The sequence below is a fragment of the Ambystoma mexicanum genome, chromosome 4p, assembly GCF_040938575.1.
Source record: "Ambystoma mexicanum isolate Mex_15411 chromosome 4p, UKY_AmexF1_1, whole genome shotgun sequence".
NCBI lineage: Eukaryota > Metazoa > Chordata > Amphibia > Caudata > Ambystomatidae > Ambystoma > Ambystoma mexicanum.
In genome coordinates, this window is record NC_090927.1 from 1,009,993,637 (window position 1) to 1,010,011,432 (window position 17,796).

The following is a 17,796-nucleotide window of genomic DNA, read 5'->3' on the forward strand; positions in this document are numbered from 1 at the left end:
TATGTACGCTATAATGTTGATCATATGTTTTTAGTCAATATTAAAAGGGGAGGAGTGGTGTAGTATTCCTTGTTAGAATGTTTTCCCCCGCACTGCGAGTTCATGGAATGTTTAGATTGGAAGAACCGGAGGGTTCGAGTCAGTTAAGGGTGAAGCAAGGAGAAGAATAAGGGATGGTCACAATGCAGGGCGCCGGTTTATAAATCTTGAATTAAAGATACTTTTACAAGTACTCACGTTTGTTTCCAGTGAGTACTTCAAAAATATTTTGTAAATATATCAAATATATTTTGAAAATCAATGTATCAAGTTGTGCTTGCATGGATTAAGATATACAAGTCAAACGTTTAGGATTTAGGTTACTTTTTCTGCATGTTATTGTGCTTTTGTAAACAATATTTTCTGTTAATGTTTATTTTCATTTCTATTAGGTGGTGGAATGCTTTTTCTAATTATGTCAATATTTGTGCAATAAAGTTTATAATAATGTTTTGGAAATATTAAGTTGATATGTATAAAACCTTTTCAATATTTCTATTTTAGTATTTACTCAATTCCCTGCAGAGATTAAAGGTTCTGCCCATATAGTGCCTGAAAAAAAAATATTGCTACAATCTTGACCTGGACACATTTCAATGAGTCCAAATTCTGACTGCTGTCCCAATCCTCCTACTGGCTTACAAATGTTGAAACTTTAACGTGAAAAACAACGCATATGGAGAAAGCATTTTCTTGGAACACATGTACATTGATTTTATAAAGCAAATCAGTTTGGGTGGTAGAAAATAACAGTTGTGGTCAGGGGAGCAGTGGCCCTTACAACAGCCATACCTTAGTGCAGGAGGTTGGCCTGTTGGATAGGTATGAGGGGGGAAGGGGTCAAGTAGCATGGAGGAAATGGGGAAGGCGCAGAGGACGTGGTAGTAGGTAGAACGGGCTGGTGGAAGCACCAAAGGGAATGGTATCCTGGATGACACATCTTGAGAAGACAGGGGAGGTTCTACAGAGAGGGGGGGTCAGGAAGTGGGTCGAATAATGGGTAGCAGGAGTGTAGAGTGTGTTTTCCATTCAAGATGGGGACATTTTTATCTTGTAACTATAACACAAAAGCACTATAGGCAAGAGGTTTGATTGTACATTGCAAAGTAAAAGCATTTGAAACATTAATATGTCAATGCAATCAATACTGTCGACAATAAGTCTGTCGATATTATGGCAGGGATCTGAGCCCAGTGGGTGTGATTTTCTACAAGCTTTTGCTTTTCCTGCAATTGCTGGGTGGACACATAAGCTGAAATAAATGGCAATTCAGGTGCATATTTCCTAATGTAAGGTTGTATTACAGTGTGGACACGCACGCAACCAATCGTCTAGACTGTACCTAAGCGATGGCGACAGTGACCAATATATCATGGTGGTGGCTCACAGCCCTCTTACCTGGGGCAGCAGGTGACTTTTGGTTCTTCTCTGGCTTGCTCGGTTGTAACCAGCCGGCTTCTCTAGGATTGCCAGCGAAGGAGCTCAAGTATCTTCTGATCAAAAACACCTACAGACACGAAAGACCTTATTACAAATGATCACAATGTTCACAACACACATTGGCAAATAACATGTGAACGCTGCATTGTTGGGCCGCATTATAAATCAGGGCAAACAGATAAAGTACACTCAGCAATATGGAGAACATGGCATGGACGTCATCAACCACTACCACTACCAGGGCGAGAAATGCTGGTGGGCAGGGTTACTGCTTCCTGAACATACAGAAAAGTGTTAACACAGTTTCCAGTCTGCCTCCTTTTGGAAAATGCTTGCTGGTGAAAATTACACCAACGCTGCGGCACGTCCAATCTTCACCACTATTATTAAAAGAAAGGAGGAGCCCTCGCCATTTAGGAGCAGAATGCAGTAGACAATGAGGTTCTGTGTACAGATTGACAACTGCATTTACTTGCAGTTTCCAGAATTTGACAGTGCCCAGATGCCTTTGGTCTTGGCGCTCTATATAAGCAACAACATAAATAAATAAATAAATGCACTGTAAATTGCAAAGGCATTATCAGCATTGACTGCAGCTAGATACTTAAAGAATCCACCTCACAATCACTACCTGGCTTAAAGAAATGTGAACATCCCACCAACCAACCAAATGCAGCAGCCAAACACCAATGATTTATCATGGGCAGTACCCTCACCCCCGAACCCCAAATTAAAGCCATAGGAAGAAGTTGATCCTTTCAACTCAGATCTCACCCAGTGCATCATGCCACACCCGACTTTCCCACAAAGAACCATGGCAGTCATCACCCATCTACTCTAAGGACTGGAATATGACAATAGCTCCCAGAATATGTGCTAAACTGCCTACAAATAGCTCCTAACACAGCAGCCAGCCTCAGCCTAAGACTGGAAAGATCACAAGGCCGCGCCCCTGCTTTCCAAACATGTCACTGGGCTGCGGTCAAATGCAGAATTCAATTCAAAACTCTCCGTATAGCCAACAGTGCTTCCCACAGCAAGGGCCCAAAATCCACCAGGAAGAAATTCATCCACTACATCCTGTAAAAAGTCTTTGATCCAGAAGCACTGCACTAGTAACAGTTACACACTTCAACTAGAAACAAGGAGAAGGGCCTTCTTTCTCATTCCTAGCAACCAATGCATGGATCACTCTGCCTAGGTGATTCTACACAGAGGGAAACCACCTGGCCTTCAGAAAATCTCCCAACATCTGTTTGTTTATGAAACCACCACAGACAGATCAGCACGCACATGCCCCTTCCACAATCTTAACCACCCAGGTTGTTACAATGTACTAGCCATCACAGACTCCGCCCAAAGAACCACTACCTCGCCAACGTCTCAAAGAAGGACACAGTGAAGACTAGACTCAGTCACAGCAGTCTCAGCCACTGGGGCAAACACAATGGTGCATAACGTACTACTCAAGAACGACACCAGACTCAAGAAGGTCAGCCTCTCCAGTACCTTCTAATCACAGACACAGAACAACAAACCCAACCCTTAAACAAAGGCAAGCCTGGGACCAGAAGCAACAACAGCCCCACAACCCTCTCTTTCTTCACTGCTACCCCCCTCCACCAACACACAGGAACTGAAGCCGTCTCCTCCACTGCAAATTAACCTTTTCACACCCCTTAGCTTAAACCCTACAAAACCGTACCAGGTCAGCCTAACCCATCCACCAGGGATCCTAGATTAATGAAAATCCTCCTGAACTACCGTCACCAAACAATCATCGCACAAATAGGTCCATGAACAACAAGAACTGTTGTGTCCTGACTAATGCAACTACAGGCCCTCTACTTTCATGCAACCGCAGACTGACAGCCTGTGAACGCCAAACAACACGTCCCCACATGTCCTTCCCCCAAATAATCTGCTCACCTTTCATTTTATCACATCTACACAAGCGGAACCCCTCAGCCCCCAACCGCACCGAGGTCTTACAGCTGCTGGCACCACTGTTCACCACATTAAACACTGCAGAGCCACTTAGAGCTCACTGCCTCGATGGCAACATCGCTATCCCTATCATGCACTCCTCATCCCAGAATAGTGTCTCTCCCGGTATCCCTGTGCTGAAAGCTAATAGACCTTGTGTTATCATAGACGCAAGTGTCATGCCACAAACACAATGATATCTTTCATCCTTCAGTACTGAATTGCTTCCAGTCTGGACCCCTCAACACCAGAGGTTTGACATCTGCAGCTCCCTCTACCCCCTCTCACAAAGGGGACATCGATCAGTTACATGCCAGAACAATGTGTATACATGTATCAAGGTTTTATTTGCGGTCGTCACACTAGTGGTTGTTCAACTGAGCCAACAGGGTGTACAAACAAACTCAATGATTGGTCAGGATAGTGTGCCAAAGGGATCGGCCTCCTCCCAGTGCTCTCCTCCCGGTTCACTACTTAATTGAGTGTCTCTGGACAAAGGTAGAATAAAAAGTCTCTGAATCTCTACAAATTCGGGTTTGGGATCTTTCCTCTGCTCTACTGTTGTTCTGCCTCTCCTCCTCCCTGTGCTGTTGTTCTGCCTCTCCTCCTTTGCTCCACTGTTGTTCCGCATCTCCTGCTATCAACCTGTCACCTTCCTCATCTCTCCACCTGATGGTTCTCCTCTCTTCCCTTACACTCCTGTCACCCCCCCGGCTGTGCTTGAATGATATTTTTCCTCTCTTCCTGACCACTCTTTTCACACACGTCCTCTTTGTAGCCTCCTGCCTCCCGCAAACTGTTCTTCTGCTCTTTCCTCCAGCCATTCCCAAATGTACTACTTCTCACAACTTCTGAACCCTTCTGCCAAAGCCCCTTTTATTCATGGGCCCTGATCCCATCTCCCAGACTTGTTCCAGCCATACAACACTCAGATGTGTCTTGAGACGAATCAACGGCATTCGTCCCTTGCCACTGTGAAGAGGCCATTTGAGTATGCCCTCACCTTACAAGACCTTCAGTGCTGGAGTTGTTGGAAGTAATCACTTGGGGAATCACTTCAATGATGAGACCCAACGCGTGAATGGTACCAAACGCAGACCTGTAGTGGTAGTGGAGATATGCACACCTCACAACCTCTGGTGATACACCTCAACCCCAGCTAGATGCAGTTGTCTCCTGTCACTGAGTAGGAGGTTGGATGAGGCACAGATTAATGTGAGCCTAACAAATCCCCTTTGGTTTTAAAGCCATAGTCATTATTTCATAAATCATGCAACATCATGCACCCTTCTCACATTTGATCACTCCCTCCCATTCACATTTCTAAAGGGACAAAAATCCCTGCTAATAGTACCACCCTCCCTCCCACCAGTGCCTAATGGCTCACATTGTAATACTCTGTTGATACAGAGCAGCATGAGGACCCTCTGCTGCCCAGAGCTCCTTGGGACATTGTTGTCACAAGTGCTGGGATATAACGGAGAATCCTCCAAATCAGATAAGTCTATGTCCACCTCCCCTTTCTCCTCACCTGTCTCTTCCAGAAGACTTCCTCGTCTGTAGGACTTGTCCTTTGGTCTTTTCTTCTTTGTGAAGAGATACGGTCGTCCGCGGGAAGAAGCCACCCTGCTTCCCTGATAAACAGGGAAGCAGCCGGCCCCTGTCCCGAAGATGCCAGGAAGAGAGGAAAAAAGCAGCCGCTTAAAAAAACCTCTCACCGGATGTTTGTTGGTAACGAATCAGTGCCGGAGGAGTTGACTGGTGAGTCCGGAATGCAGGTGAAAACAGGAAAGGCTATCCGATGAAGTCAAAGCTGTAGTATAGTCCGGGATAGTAGAAGTTGGAGCAGGAGAAGCCCGAGGAACCGGGATGGAAGTACAAACCACTGCCAGAAACCGGAACGAGATCCGGAAAACAGGAAGACATAGAGGAGCCCCGAAAGGCACGGGAACCGTTAGAACGGAAAAAACAGGAAAATTCAAGGAAGGGGAAGGAGCAGTAGAAAGGAATACTGCTTAAGGTACTGAGTAAATCAGGCAACAGGCAGAAGTACTGGAAACACAGTAGCACGGCAACAAAGCGAAAGAAACAAAGTTGCAATCCACAGAGCCCAGAGAGGGGCGTGGTTAAATACGGAAACAAGAGAAAAGGCTAGACCGTAAAACCAGGAAGTGAAAGGAAAGACACACAGAAGAAAAAGACTAGACCGCCAAACCAGGAAGCGAAAGAAAAAACACACAGAGCTTCTAATGGCGCCGCCAACGCCAAGCCTTCCATAACCGCCAGCGACCACCAAAAGACGGCGGCATGACAGTATGCCCCCTCCCAAGCGGCACCCCCCCCGGTTTACCCGGGAACAGACGGTGAAACCGCTGAATCAACGCCGGAGCGTGAACATGAGATACCGGTTCCCAGGAGTCCTCTGAGTGTGGATATCCTTTCCAGTGGATGAGATACTCCAAGCGACCCCGATGATAGCGGGAGTCCCGAATGGAGGCCACCTCATACTCATCAGAAGGAACCACCTTGGGAACCGGATCTCGTGGCAAAGTGCGATGGTAGGGATCACCCTTGCATTCCCTTAGGAGAGAGGAATGAAACACAGGATGGAGACGGTGCATATGTTTTGGCAACTGGAGACGAAAGGCCACAGGATTGATCTGGTGAAGTATAGGGAAAGGACCCAGATAGCGGGGAGATAGTTTAGAGGCGCGAAGCCAACGAGGCAGAAACCTAGTAGACAACCAGACCTTGGTGCCCTTACGCCATGCCGGAACCGGCTGGCGCTTAAGGTTGCAGTAAGATCGATACCGGAGACTGCTAGCTCGCAAGCAACTTGTGGCAGACTTGTGAGCATCCGAGATACTGGTAAGTAGGGCATCAACAGATGGAGTTGTAGAAGGAGGAAAAGAGAGAGAAGGAATAAAGTTGGGATGGAAACCATAGGAACAAAAGAAAGGACTGAGACCAGTGGCACTGTGCTCTGCATTGTTATAGGCAAACTCTGCAGTAACCAACAGACTAACCCAGTTGTCCTGTTGGGCATTAGTGAAGCATCGAAGATATTGCTCCAGAGTGGCATTCGTTCTTTCTGTCTGTCCATTGGTCTGTGGGTGGAAACCGGATGACAAAGCACGTTCCATACCCAGTCTTTCACAAAGTTCCTTCCAGAACTTCGAGGTATACTGAGATCCCCTGTCAGAAATAATCTTGTCCGGGGTACCATGTAAGCGAAATATCTCTCTGGCAAATACAGCCGCCATCTCAGCTGCAGTAGGAAGACCCGCCAAGGGAGTGAAATGTGCCATCTTAGTGAAGCAGTCGACCGTTACCATGATGCATGAACAACCTTCTGAAGGTGGCAGATCCACAATGAAGTCTGTAGAAATAACGCTCCAGGGCCTCTTTGGAAGGTCCTGTTGTTGGAGATACCCAATTGCCTTTTGAGTGCTGTGTTTGGATCGACAACATACCGGGCATGACTTGACGTAGGTTGTAACTTCTTTGGCCATCCCAGGCCACCAGAACCTGCGAAGAAGCAACTCCAAAGTGTTCTTTACACCTCTGTGTCCTGCTGTTGGATCATCATGGCACCATTTTAAAGCCGACTGACGGGTGAGACTGTCTGGTAGAAATAATCGTTGTTGTTGAAAACATAAACCATCTTGCATGGATAGATCCTTCGGGAGAGGGTAAGTGGACCGCGTGACCTTACGGACTCTGTCCAAGAAGGACTCCACAGAACAGATCACTTTAACTTCTGGTAGCATGAGGCTGGGAAATTCCTTCAGAACCCTGTCTGGATCTGGTCTTCTGGAAAGGGCATCAGCAAGTATGTTCTTGGAACCTGGTAAGTAAGTCAGTACGAAATCATATTGGGAGAAAAAATGTGCCCAGCGAGCTTGACGTGAGTTGACGCATTCCATCTTTTGCAGAATTTTAAGATTCTTATGATCTGTTTTGATTTCAAAAGGATGATTAGCTCCTTGTAGGAGATGTCGCCATTCTTCGCATGCGGATTTCATTGCCAGTAGTTCTTTTTCTATTACCGAATAATGTGTCTGGCTGTCATTCAGTGTTTTGGACATGTAGGCAACGGGATATTCTAACCCTTCATGTTCCTGTAGGAGAGCTGCCCCAATTGCTGCAGAAGAGGCGTCAGTTTCCACAATGAATCTTAGATTCTGATCGGGTTGATGAAGTACCGGAGCAGAGCAGAATTCCTCCTTGAGAAGTTGGAAAGCCCGGTTTGCCTCAGAAGACCAGGTAAAGGGCATGGATGACTTCTTTAGCAACCTTGTAATGGGTAGAACTCGATCCGAAAATCCTTGGATGAATTTGCGATAAAAATTGGCTAAACCTAAAAACCTTTGGACGTCTCTGATGGTATGAGGTGTTGGCCATTGCAAGATGGCGTCGATCTTAGCGGGATCCATGCGGATACCTTCTGAAGACAGGATAAAGCCAAGATAGTTGACCTCGGAGACTTGAAAAATGCACTTGTCAGCATTGGCCTTGAGTAGATTGTCTTGCAATCTTTGAAGGACTTGGTGGAGATGATTAGCATGAAGTTGAGCGTCTTTAGAGTAAACCAAAATGTCGTCGAGATAGACGACAGCACAATGAAAAAGTAGATCGGAGAAAATGCGATCCATGAATCTTTGAAATACAGATGGAGCATTGACAAGACCAAACGGCATAACACAATATTCATAGTGTCCGAAGGGAGTGCGAAAGGCCGTCTTCCATTCATCACCGGCTCGTATCCTCAAAAGGTGGTAGGCTCTTCTTAAATCAATCTTTGAGAAGATCTTCGCCCCTTGAACAGCTTCCAGGATGTCTCCGATCAGTGGCATGGGATACCTATCTCTGAGAGTAACTTGGTTAAGACCTCTATAATCAATGCAAGGGCGAAGTTCATCGGAACCTTTCTTTGGAACAAAAAAAAGTGAAGCCCCAGCAGGAGAAAACGAAGGTCGGATCAGGCCATGATGTGAATTAGCATCCAGGTATTCTTTAAGTGCCTTCTTTTCCTTGAGGGAAAGAGAAAACATCCTTCCAAAAGGTACAACAGCGTTGGGCTGGAGAACGATCTGACAATCCTCTGGTCTATGAGGTGGTAACTTCTGAGGACCATCGTCCGTAAACACCTCCTGGTAGCGGAGATATTCTCTGGGGATGCTGTTTACCTTTAATACCTCCGAACTAGAGTTTAACTCCGGAAAAACATGAATCGCAGTATGTTGGGTTTGTGAGGAACATGAACTACGACAAAAGGCTGATGTAAATGACAGTTGATTCTTTGTCCAATCTATGGTCGGATTATGCTTCCGAAGCCACGAGACTCCCAGGATTAATGGAAAATGTGCTGCTCGGATGAGGTCAAATTGAATGGTTTCGTTGTGATGTAGGATCTTCATCTGCATAGGAGGTGTAGTATGAGTGATAAGGCCCGAGCTGAGTGGTCTACCATCTACACCCTCTACCTTTTGATCCTCGTCTTTTTGCAAACGGCGAATGCCAACCTTTTCTGCCCAAACCAAATCCATAAAGCAACCGGCAGCACCACAGTCCAGTAGTGCCAAAACCTCATAGGACTGCTGAGAGAGGCATAACTCTACTCCAACTACCATAAGACGGTTGTCTTCTGTGGACGGCGTGGGTGTGACTGATAAAGAGACGAAGGGACCAGGAAATCCCCCTCAGTAACTTGTCCCAACTAGTTCCGAGGACTGGCGTTTCCCGAACGTCTTGGAGGCACGTTAGGACAGTCTCTAAGAATATGTTGATTGGATCCACAATACATACACAGGTTGTTCTCTCTGCGTCTTCTTCTTTCTTCCGAGGTAAGTGGCCCTCGGGTAGTTCCAATTTGCATTGGTTCCTCTTTCGACATACAGGTGGGAGAGGGAGAGGGAATCCCAGGATCAGGTGTAGCAGGAAATCCACGCTGTTTTCGACGTTCAGACCGTCGTTCTGAGATGCGGAAGTCCAGCTGAATAACAGTAGACCACAAGTCGGTTAAAGTAGCTGGTCGGTTAACCCTTGCTAATTCATCTTTAAGGTCCTCCCTTAATCCTCTGCGAAAGATGGTGTACTGAGCGTTCTCTTGCCAGCCTGCGTCAGCAGCCACCCGTTTAAAACGGGAGATGTATGACAGAAGATCCGAACTTCCTTGTCGAATATCCAGTAACTGTTCACTGGCGACTACCGCAGACTCTTGCCTTTCAAACGCCAATTTGAATTGGGCGGTGAACCCGGCATAATCTTGGAGTAAAGGGCTGGCACTGGTCACCAGAGGGGTAGCCCAAGAAAGAGCGTTACCCGTAAGGTTAGAAATTAGAAAACCTATACGGGCTGAGTCTGAGGCATATGTTTGTGGTCTGAAAGTGAAATAGATTATGCATGCCTCCATGAACTCTTTGAATCTAGCTGGAGAGCCATCGTATTTACCGCAGGCTAAGGGCATGGGAGGCAGATCACTCCGGGACTGTTCGAAGTGATCGACACGCTGCCTCAAAGCAGCGTTTTCGGCTTTCACAGCCTGTAATTCTAATGTCACATTCTGCATTGCAGTGAGCAAATCTTGGACCTGTTCCGAAATAGACATTGTGTTCTTCTCTGGGCGTTGCAAACTGTCACAAGTGCTGGGATATAACGGAGAATCCTCCAAATCAGATAAGTCTATGTCCACCTCCCCTTTCTCCTCACCTGTCTCTTCCAGAAGACTTCCTCGTCTGTAGGACTTGTCCTTTGGTCTTTTCTTCTTTGTGAAGAGATACGGTCGTCCGCGGGAAGAAGCCACCCTGCTTCCCTGATAAACAGGGAAGCAGCCGGCCCCTGTCCCGAAGATGCCAGGAAGAGAGGAAAAAAGCAGCCGCTTAAAAAAACCTCTCACCGGATGTTTGTTGGTAACGAATCAGTGCCGGAGGAGTTGACTGGTGAGTCCGGAATGCAGGTGAAAACAGGAAAGGCTATCCGATGAAGTCAAAGCTGTAGTATAGTCCGGGATAGTAGAAGTTGGAGCAGGAGAAGCCCGAGGAACCGGGATGGAAGTACAAACCACTGCCAGAAACCGGAACGAGATCCGGAAAACAGGAAGGGATAGAGGAGCCCCGAAAGGCACGGGAACCGTTAGAACGGAAAAAACAGGAAAATTCAAGTAAGGGGAAGGAGCAGTAGAAAGGAATACTGCTTAAGGTACTGAGTAAATCAGGCAACAGGCAGAAGTACTGAAAACACAGTAGCACGGCAACAAAGCGAAAGAAACAAAGTTGCAACGCACAGAGCCCTGAGAGGGGCGTGGTTAAATACGGAAACAAGAGAAAAGGCTAGACAGTTAAACCAGGAAGTGAAAGGAAAGACACACAGAAGAAAAAGACTAGACCGCCAAACCAGGAAGCGAAAGAAAAAACACACGGAGCTTCTAATGGCGCCGCCAACGCCAAGCCTTCCATAACCGCCAGCGACCACCAAAAGACGGCGGCATGACAATTGTCCTGGCAGCGGGACACCACTACCATTCGGAACGGGTAAAGTGTCCTGCTACCAGGACAATGAGCGTGCTGAGCAGGAATTGCTCAGCACACATTGTCCTGCCAGCGGGACACCTTTGCTGTTGGGTGCCCTCTTTGAGGTGGCGAACGGGAGAGGTGTCCCAATGACAAATGTCCCGGTCTGGCTCTTAAAAGATCCATAGGGGCAGCTCCCCCTGCCCCCCGCCTCTCCCGCTCGGAACTCCACTGCTTGGAGCCATTTGCACACATGAAAACATACCTTAATTTTAATCAGTCAGAATCTTGTAGAAAAAATCTATCAGCACATACACATATAAGGTGCTGTGCAGAACCCATGTTTGGAGATATATGGCATTTAAAAATGTATACCAAGTATACTTGGTCACCCACTGCACTGCATTAACCGATGGCTTCTGCCTTTGAATGAAAGGCAAAATCAAGGGAATTACTGACATTCCAGTGAATCTGTTCCTTTCGGCCGGCCATGGATCTATAGTTCAGGTATGTCAAGTCAACTTAGCCCAACATTTCAGGGATCAGGGGGTGATAAGGTCTGGTCGGCTCAATGGACGTTGTGCCACTGTTTCCATGTGTTATTGTATATGTACATATAAATGTTGTGTGCACACAGTGTATGTAAATGGAGGTGCTGGGTGCATTTGTGTGTGAGAGTGTATGCAAGCAAATGTGTGTCGACTTTTGTGTCTGAATGAATGATAGATAATGCAATGTTTGAATGTTCTATTGGAATTAAGTTTGTGAATGTTATGTTGTGTCACTGGGTGCATGGCAGGTCGGCTGAAGACGTGTGGTGGGCCAATGAAATTTTTAAAATGTGCCACCAGTCTTATGAAAGTAATAACAAAGCGTCAGCAATGGACTCTTGTGGTGTAGTAGTCTAGTGTTATCCCTCAAGGATTTAGGTTGTTTGACCTAGGTACAAAATCATGGTGGAATTGACCGTAGTCATTTTTGCTCCGAATACGTTTTTACCTCGGTACAAAAAACCAAACCCATGTATCCCCAAACCGCCAGTACCCCCATAAACCCGCCCCCTACTTACCTTTTCTCCATCCGCTGCCTCTCCTGTACCCTGCAGCGTCAGATCCATCCATCTAACACGGGTCGGATCGGACACTGCATGGTCCCTTTTTCGTCTTTTTTTTTGGTGGGTCCCCTGCCACCAATGCTGAGGAAGCGGGGGACACCCCCGCAACCGCCAAAGCCAGAAATACCGAACATGGGGAGCGGGGGACAGCCCCACAATCCCAGCTCTTCATGTTCGGTATCTTCGGCTTCGAACTAATGATGGTGACAGAATTCAGTCAAATCTACCATTCAACCAAAGTTTTTCAAACAATTTAGCCAAAATGATCACCCCACCTGTGCCCCCCCCCAACATTTTTAGCAAAGTGACTCCACTGGTACACCGGAGATGTGAGGGAACATGTCTTCTTTATTCAAGTACCTCACGGGAACATTGTCTTAGGTTGTCAACAGCGCAGCCAGACGAACTTGCCCAGCAGCGTCACTTCACCACATTCTGTGATCCAGCGCAAAACATTGCATCCCTCTATCCATTATTTACTTGATTTGCCAAGCACTGGTAGCACTTAGAAGCAGGCTGGCCAGTTATTAAGCGCTATACAAAAAAAGCAGACAGTTCCATTTTGCATTGGTCCCCCTATCTGTATAGTGAATGCAAGCTTAGAGTGTGCCATGGCACAGATGTGAAATAACAATGTCAACACAATTCTAATTAGCAAAGCACAAAATATGCCAAATCGATTGGAAAGATTTGTCTCCGCCAAGGCATTTTTTCCTTTACTGATAGGTCAGAAGGCAACATGGTGCCAGCTCATAATTCCCTCGAAGGAGGCCCAGAAATGAAACACTCTATACCGCAGATCTAGAAAAGGCATCACGCCTGTGAGCCCCCGCAGGGCAAATGCCACCGCTCTGCCAAATCTGTAAATGCAATTTGCTGCCGAGTCTCCAGGGATCAACAACTGTGAGATGCGAGGTCTTGACAGTCACCACCAGCCTGTGAAAAATAAGAACTACAAAAAACACGATTTCCCACCCGGCAGGTGTTTCATCTTCAAATCCCTGGCCTGCCGCCATCGAGCCCTCTGTCCTTCGAGAGAATCCCATGCACACATGATTCCATCGCTGCCACCGGCTTTGATGCGGGAATTGTGTGCTTTCTGCATGTCCGAATGGGGATTGAAGGCCCCGCCGCCGCGCCGCAGAGGATCCGCCCCGCCGCGCCGCGGAGGATATACCGCGCCTAACTGCTGATGCAACGAACTCCCAGAAATGTGACCCAATTGGCCCTGTTTGATGGAAGCAACAACAAAGCATTTGATGTAGATCGTGGATAACTTTGGCACACACATGAAGGAGAGGATGCAATCTTCAATGGGTGCCCTGCATTACACCGCATCGATCGCAGAGCCCAGTAAAAGTTCACATGGCGTCTCATGCCACCATCTCCCATCAAAGGGCTGTGGAGCGCCATGATAAAGGTCACCAATAGACCGGCACGAGGATGTCCACGGCTGACCCCGTATCTGCACGCGAAGGCTACCTGCAAATAACCCTTCCTCATTGAGCCCAGACAATGGGGTCTTGTGTGCTCAGTGGCGGACCTTGAGAGAACTGGACTGTAGGTTTGGCTTCAGCCCTGACTCAAAACCGTTTCATTTTGTACAAATCACTTTTTCTGCCTGTGCTGCAAATTCAGAATATTTGAGATTTATTCATTTATTTATTTTAGTTTTTGGGAAGGGCGCTGCATGCCCGAAGGCCACAGAGCGCAGCAAGAAAGAGCCAGAGTGAGCATCAGCGGCAAAGACAGACCGGAAGATAGAGGTTATAAATTAGCTGAATTAAAGAGTAAAGTTTGGATACTTCTCTTGAAAGTAGTCAAAGATTGAGATGCTTTAATGGTGGAAGGTAAAGCATTCCATTTCAGTGGGGCATGAAAATGGGGTTGTAGCTGAGGATTGTCAGATGAGTAGCACAACATTCTACGGACTGGTTTCAGTGACAATCTTCTCGATAAGTAAAAAGGAGCGCACTTATCCTGACACTTAAAAGCAAGAGACAATATCTTGTCTTATTCTTTCAATATGTGAAAAATAGCTCTGCTGTTAGTGGTGCCAAGCACTGTCACAATTACATGGTCACATCACATTCAGGTTTCTGTAATCTGGATCCAACTAGAACCAATGGGCCTCATTATGAGTCGGGGGGTAACCATGACGGTAAATACCGGCATGGCTGCCGCTGGAGTCATGAATTTACCAGCACCCGGCAATGGGGATTTACAGGAGCCAGCCCAGACGGACCTAGTAAATCCCCATTGCCGGGTGCCGGTATTTATTACTCCCCATTCCCATTTGAGTTGCATTGGACTCAATGGGAATGGGGAGGCCGGATGCACCGGCACCATTCATGAATGGTGCGGGTGCATCCGTCGAGGTCTGCTCGCGGGTGCCGGTACACCTGCCAGGTCAGACCTGGCGGGTGGAAAGGCACCCGCGAGCCAAACTCGTAGTTTGCCGGTAATCTAACCGGTACTGTTGTTTCCGGACCGGCAACCTTGTGATGAGGCCCAAGATCTTTCTGCGCACTGCATCTGTAGCTGCACATGCTCCTGAACAATAAAAAAGTTTATGTGCTGTGTGGGGGCTTGATCATATGCATTGAAAATAACAATAATAATCAGCATCGCAACGTGATTGTAATTGGTTTGCGGACTACAATTATCTTTACATGTCGCAATTTACTGGTCAAATGGCAAGTTCATGGCTGTTTTATTTCTTCCTGGTTCCACACTAACATTCCAACGAGGAAAGTCAACCACATTCATGATACCAGCAACAGCACGTTGCCAGTTAAGGGCTTTCAATAAAAAAAGATTGAATCTTGGGAGCTGTAGTATTAGTTCACTTGAAATGAACAAACTGAACTTCAGCACCTGATACCAATGGTTTCCAAAAGGATCGCCCAGGACTGGAAAAGCAATGTGTCGTCGCACAGTGTCATCCGGTAACACTGACTGCCTTGCATCCCCCAACCTCTCACTGTGACGGAATGCATTTGGCATTTATGAGGTAACTCTAACCTTATTACCCTCACTCTGTAGAGATTCCAATGTGCATTGCTTGCTGTCCATAAGACATGTGTTGCGCAAAGCAGTTTCCTCCAGGAGTTGCCATGGGTCCGCGGTAGCTAGTGATTATGGGCCTCATCACAACTTCGGCGGTAAACCTTAAATCCGGCAGTAGCACTATTACCGCTGGAATTAAGGGTCCGCCAAATCAGGGCTTTGGCAGATTTCGCCCCAGCTCAGAGCTGGGGGGAAATCCGCAGAAAATTTGCGCTATTACCGCCGGCGGGAAATCTACCGGCGGTATTAGCGCGAAGATTCCCCATTGAGCCCAATGGGAAATGGGGCATTCCCGAATGGGCTCAGTGGGGAATGGGGACTTACATTACCGCCAAACTCGTGATCCGGCGCTATTAGGGCCGGGGAGTTCGGGGGTAGGGCTAATACCGCCCGTGCTAATAGCGTTACCGTTACCGTTACCGCCCAAGTCGTGATGAGGCCCTATGACACAACATGTCGGCTCATCCATTCACGTGTCCCTTCTGGAAGATATGCTTCCTAAGTACTCTGTTTTTTTTTGTTGTTCCGTCTCTACCCTTAAATAATGCTATTGGGCTTTTTTTAAGATCAATGTTTGTTGTTCAATATCTTGGGTTCTTTCTCCTTCAGATCTATGGCATTCGGGCCTTGCTCTTTATCCATTAGACGCTCTTCCTGGCTCTGTATAGTTCTCTCATGGTCTAAAACAAGAGAGCTATCTCTGCAATATAGAATCAATGCATCTCATCAAAGCACACAGCACATATGTGCCTATAATCTTTGAAGCGTTTCGATAGATGGCTGTGCGTCCATTTTTATCCACGAGGCCCCTGTTGGGGTAGTTAATAAAGGTCCCACGGGTAAAGAGAACTTTGAATTAACTGCGCCATATTGGGGACTGGGTTGAAGGCGATGATGTAAATTGGCACAAATATAGTGTAGTAAACGTTACTTTTAGGGTTATTTGTGTAAAATGATATATTTTTAGATTTGCATGCACGCAGCAATATAATGACAACTTTGTTGATATGATATAGATACAATATAAATGCAAGGAGGGTCACTCAGCCTTAATGAGGAGCAAAGAGATAAATATGCGCGTGCAAGGAAGAAGGTTGTGAATGGAGATTGTGATGAGGGGACACAGTAGTCCATAACACACACATGCATGAACATACATACACGGGAAGCTTTTTGGGATAGTTGGGAGATATGGGGGATATGTGCCGTGTGCCCCCTCAGTGTGGGGAGTTTGTGTGAATCACTGAAACCTGGATCTGCAGCAAGGTGAAACTCTGAATGGCCAGGAAACTGGTATTACAAGATTGAAGGCCGAGAGGGAGAGCCACGGTCAGTTTTGACCAAACCTGCTTTATGGCATACTGCTATTGTGGAAGAGAGATGTATTCTCATGGGAGCCTGTTATTGAATAACAGGGGGATTTCGGCCACCTGTTAGGGCTCTGGGCCCAATATACACCTACAGTCGAAATATGAGTTAGCCAGGAGACTCCCCAGTAGCTGCCCACTGTAATACCAATGGCCTGATCGTGGAAAGCCTATTCACTTAACATGGAACAATTTTCCTTAGGTCTGGGAGAGATTTTCCATAGACAGAAAAGATTTTACCTAGTCAGCACCTGCCTGATGTAGGTTACCCAGGTCAGAGAGGAGGCACCGGATGAGGAAATTACATCCACAGAGTTGCTCTGTACTGGCTCAGATATGTAGATCGCTATAATTGAGCCAAAGACAGCAGGGGCGTTATATAGGCTCTGTGAGTTATGCAGTATTTTCTGAGCTTTATGCTCAACGGTAGGCTCTGGATGCTTGACGGCTGTACTATCAAATGTTACAGCAATTTCTTCTCTGTTGAGGCTAACATCTTTCACGTGGCCCCATAGCTCAGCACCATACAAAGCTACTAATTAAGCTTGGGATGTATAAACCGTGTTCATTTGCCTCATCATTGAAAAAATTAAGTTACTTCTCACTACCTGGTCGCCCCAGGGACAATTACTCTTAAACAGTAATCAAAGACTGGGAGGTTGTCAATATGTGTCCCTTTTAGTGATAGCAGGGAGTTTTGGAGTGACTATCTAATCACAGGGCATGCAAACAAATGTTGGGTGTTACTTAAACAATATATCCCGAGCAGGGGGGCATAGGATAGAAGCCCGAGAGAAGCGAGGGCTTTAAATTTAGCCCCGGGACAGTACCTAACCGGTAATTCCCCTCTACAAGTGTTATATCGTTATTAGTACCCTGGCACCTTATAACTGCAGCCGGCGAGCGATAAGGTACCGCAAGGTAAGTGGCACAGCGGTGGAGGGGATTGGATGTGTGGAAAAGGGGGCTGAGGGCGGGTGAAAGGGGAAGGGAATGTAGGGGAGCACACTTACCTAATTCCAGGTGACGGAAGAGGTCGGCCTCCCGCTCTCAGGAGGCTCGGAGCGGGGTCTATCCTGGTGGCATAGATACTGTTCTCAGCCTCCTCATTGGCTGGGAGGCTGCCACATCCCCCTTGCTGGGTACTGATGTCCATTATGCTGTTTCTGGAGTCCTGATGGAGTTCTGGATTTGAGAACTGCGATCCACATATAGAAGGATGCACAAACTATCCCCATTAAGGCGAGGGGCATCAGCTTTCAATTTACTA

General features: G+C 46.9%; 1 long non-coding RNA gene across 2 annotated transcripts in view; it reads right to left on the reverse strand.

Moving 5' to 3' along the window:
• Positions 1-17,796, reverse strand: part of LOC138453595 (uncharacterized) — a 767,559-nt gene that overhangs the window by 355,336 nt on the left and 394,427 nt on the right. For both annotated transcript variants that reach the window (XR_011260476.1, XR_011260475.1), the window contains exon 3: positions 1,438-1,546. This is a non-coding gene — a long non-coding RNA (uncharacterized lncRNA). The remainder of the gene's footprint in view (positions 1-1,437; positions 1,547-17,796) is intronic.